The 3,845-nt window shown below is 41.6% G+C and overlaps 1 pseudogene; it reads right to left on the bottom strand.

Annotated features, from left to right (window-relative positions):
• Positions 1-1,598: 1,598 nt before the first annotated feature.
• LOC138172633 (small ribosomal subunit protein eS24 pseudogene) lies at positions 1,599-2,150 on the bottom strand (annotated as a pseudogene).
• Between the last annotated feature and the right edge of the window lie 1,695 nt (positions 2,151-3,845).

The following is a 3,845-nucleotide window of genomic DNA, read 5'->3' as shown; positions in this document are numbered from 1 at the left end:
TTGTCTGAGGCCAGATTTGAACTCATGAAGATGAATCTTCCTGACCCCAAGTCTGGTGCTCTATCTATAGTTTTGCTAAGGTGATTATTAGGTTCAAATAAGATAATATAGGTAAAGTGTTTCACAAACATTAAGGTGCCATATAAATGGTAGTTATTGCTATTTTCCAGGACAAAGGAATAAACTTGGCAAAAGTTTATTCTCAAAATAAATCTCAAAACTCTGGCATTTCATTTGAGAAAAATTGAAACAAAGGAGATGAAACTTCAGGCTACCTCCTCCTCACAGCTTTCATCAGATGCTAGGACACAGAGGGCTCAGCTAAAAGTCCTTTTCCACTGTCCCTTCTAAGCTGCCTTCAGTTCACTATCGATATTCATTATCCAAGGTCCTTGGGCTTGGGTGTCAGGTAAATGGAAAATGTATTTTTGCCATTGGGAGGCTTCAAATTCGTTTGTTCATTCATCGATTTAAACAATGCACACCAGAATAAAAACTTCTCAGGTATATAATGCCTCATTCAGAAATGGCTCCTGAAGACACCAGCCAATTTCCCCCAGCCCAAGTACCCCCTAAACCTATCATTGCTTTGTAAAGTCAGACACAATGCTGGAAGGGCCGCCTGCTGATTCTTAAAGCCCCAGCACCTGGCATTGGGGACTGCCATGCTCCAGTGACCCCAAATACAGGATTCAGTAAAGTCCTGTGAATAGCTGAATCTAGGTAATTTAATGAAATGATTCTTGTATGTAGCAGTTAGGAATAACTTTTTTTCTTGCAGGGTAGGATTTGTTTCAGTGTCTGGAAAAGTTATAGTTTTCAGAGACAAGTGGGAGAAAGAGCTCAAATTTCTGCCTCTTCTTGTTCCCCTAATGTTCAAACTGTGTACATCTATACGATTCCAAGCAGGCCAGAATTCCTAGAACTGGAAGAGACCTTGGGCATCAGCTCATGCAAACCCTACTCTCTCACATTTTAAAAGATTTTGGGGCATTTTCCACCCCCTTTTCACCTCAACCAGTCCCCATAACCTTCTGTAGAAAGACAGCTAAGCAGGCCAAGTGATACAGAGCCCACATATGACGCCATACCCATCAGTCTATATTTATGGTCCCCCATCTTTCCAAAACAAGAAGATAGTATATTTCCTTATCTTTTCTCCAGAGCTAAGACTGATTATGCTAGTTATGATTCATTCATTTGTTCTCTATTATCAGTAGTTATCTATTAATTTCCCTCCTGGTGGTGCTACTTTGGGACTTCTGACTGACTTCTCCCTAGTAGCCCAAGCTCTACTTACTGGGAGAGAATGTCAAGGAGTGGTCACTGTTTCTCTTTGGAAGAGGAAGCCTGATGGTCTTCCCCTCCCAGCTTGATTTTTTTTCTTTTTTTTCCCCTAATTAATGGGGTGGATCATCCCTTGATTCACTTTTTTAGCAGGGGAGGGGAAGGCAAGGCAATTGGGGTTAAGCAACTTGCCCAAGGTCACACAGCTAGCAAGGGTCAAGTGTCTGGGGCAGGGTTTTAATTTGGGTCCTCCTGACTCCAGGGCCAAGGGCTGTATTCACTAAGTCACCTAGATGCTCCTCTTGACTCACTTCTTTTTTTTTTTTGAAGTTTTACATAGTTTATTCATGGTCAGATGAAAAATTATCTTCACAGATAAACATAATCCATAGTGCCTTTTATTCCTTCTTTTTGCTAGCACCGACATTTGCCTTTGCAGTACCCCTGACTTTCTTCATTCTGTTCTTGTGTTCCTTTCGCTGATTTCTTGATGTCTTTTTCTCCTCATACAGGCCATGCCTTGCAAGTCTGTGCTTTGGTTCATTTTTCTTTGCATAGTCAAGCGAATCATAAATCATGCCAAAGCCTGTTGTTTTGCCACCACCAAAATGGGTTCTAAATCCAAAGACAAAAATGACATCTGGAGTTGTCTTGTATATCTTGGCTAGTTTTTCTCGAATTTCAGTCTTAGGCACTGTGGCCTTTCTAGGATGAAGGACATCTATAACCATCTGTTTATGCTGAAGAAGTCTGTTTGTCATGAACTTCCTGGTTCTGATGGTTACAGTGTCATTCATGGTGGTGGCCGGCTCCTTGAGCAGCAGGAGAGGGAAAGGCTCTTGACTCACTTCTTAAAGAGGCCTATTCACTGAATGGGTGTTACCTCACTCTAAGTGAGTAACTGAAAAAACCTTAGCCTTAAAGGGCCAGGGTCTCCCGTTGCATCTTGGGGCATGTCCAGTCATCCTGATGGCTATCTGGTCACTGGACCCAGATGGCTCAGAAGAAGAAAGTGAGGCTAGTGACCATGCACAGCCCTCCCTCACTCAAATCAAAGTAAACTGCAAATCACGTCATCATTTTCCTGATGCCATGGTCCTCTTTGAAAAGAAAGGACAGGGGTGGTTAGGTGGTGCAGTGAATAGAGCATAGTCTCTGGAGTCAGGAGGACCTGAGTTCAAATGTGGCCTCAGACACTTAACATGAAAAAAAAAACTAGCCATGTGACCTTGGGCAAGTCACTTAACCCCAAATGCCCTACCTTTCCCCCTCCAAAAAGAAAAAAAAGAAAGGACAAACACAACTGAGTTCTCCACCATAACCCAGGAAGCTCATTACTGAGATGTTCCCATCATCCTGTAAGATCTCTTCAGCTTTGGGACACCCTTATCACCATCCTCTGCCTCTCTGGCTGGAAGCCAGGGCCATGAATTCCAAATGTCCATTTCAGGAGATAGCTCAGTTCAGACATCTTCCCGTTTGTCACTTGGCTACACTATTTTTGGGACTTCTCTGACTGACTTCTCTACAATGCTCCTCCCCTTTCAAATTCCACCTTCCTTTTTGTATTGTCTTCTTCCATTAGATTGTAAGGCCATTGACCCTTCCTTCCTTCCTTCCTTCCTTCCTTCCTTCCTTCCTCCCTCCCTCCCTCCCTCCTTCCCTCCCTCTTCTGTATTTGTAGGACAGTGCCTGGCACTTAATGGGTGCTTAATAAATATTAATTGATCTAGTGTTTAGCTTTCCTTTATTAATCTTTTCATTTGCATGATTGTCATCAGCATTATATATGCTGGTTTTTTTTTGTTTTCTTTGCTTCATTATGCACCAAGTCATACAAGTCTTCCCATAGCAAATGCCACATCATATAGAAGAAAAATTTGAGGTTCTAGGAAGTGACTTGCCCTTCTAGACTGAAGAACTTAGTCTAGAACCTAGAACCCAGGAATCTTGTCAGAAAGTCCTCCAAAGTAGAGGGTATACTAGAAAAAAGGACTTCGTTCTGCTAATTATCATGATTATTATTACCATTTCCATAATTTTTTAAAGCTTACAAAGTACTTTGTTCACATGAGTTCATTTGACCTCCTGCAATAACCCTGTCAGGGAGGTAATGCATGGGTTATTATTCCTATTTGCTGATGGGAGAATTGAAAGTCCAATTGATGAAGTGACTTGAACAGGGTCACACCGCTACTGAGTGGCAGAGGTAGCACTGGACCTAGGTTTTATGATTTAAAGTCTAGTGTTCTTTCCTTTATATCACAGCTATTTCCATGGGACAGCCAGATACAGCTGACCTGACCTTTCTTGATGGGGCATAATAAACCACCTAACTGAACACTTACAATTACCATCTGTACATGTGACTATGTGGTTCTATTTGATTTCATATTTTATCCTATACTGTCTTATGGTCTTTACTTGTTTCATATATGTGAGTCTTCCCTTTCCAGAAAGATTGAAAACTCTTTGAGGATGGAAGTGAAATTATATAACTTATGTGTACCCTGCAGAGTTCCCAGAATGGAGCTAAACACATGGTAGGTACTCAATGA

This window comes from Petaurus breviceps, unplaced genomic scaffold (assembly GCF_028583685.1).
Source record: "Petaurus breviceps papuanus isolate PSGF00001 unplaced genomic scaffold, PetGlider_PUasm1.0 128, whole genome shotgun sequence".
In the NCBI taxonomy this organism is placed as follows: Eukaryota; Metazoa; Chordata; class Mammalia; order Diprotodontia; family Petauridae; genus Petaurus; species Petaurus breviceps.
Note: the sequence above shows the minus strand (reverse complement) of the source record. Positions and strands in the feature narration are given on the sequence as shown.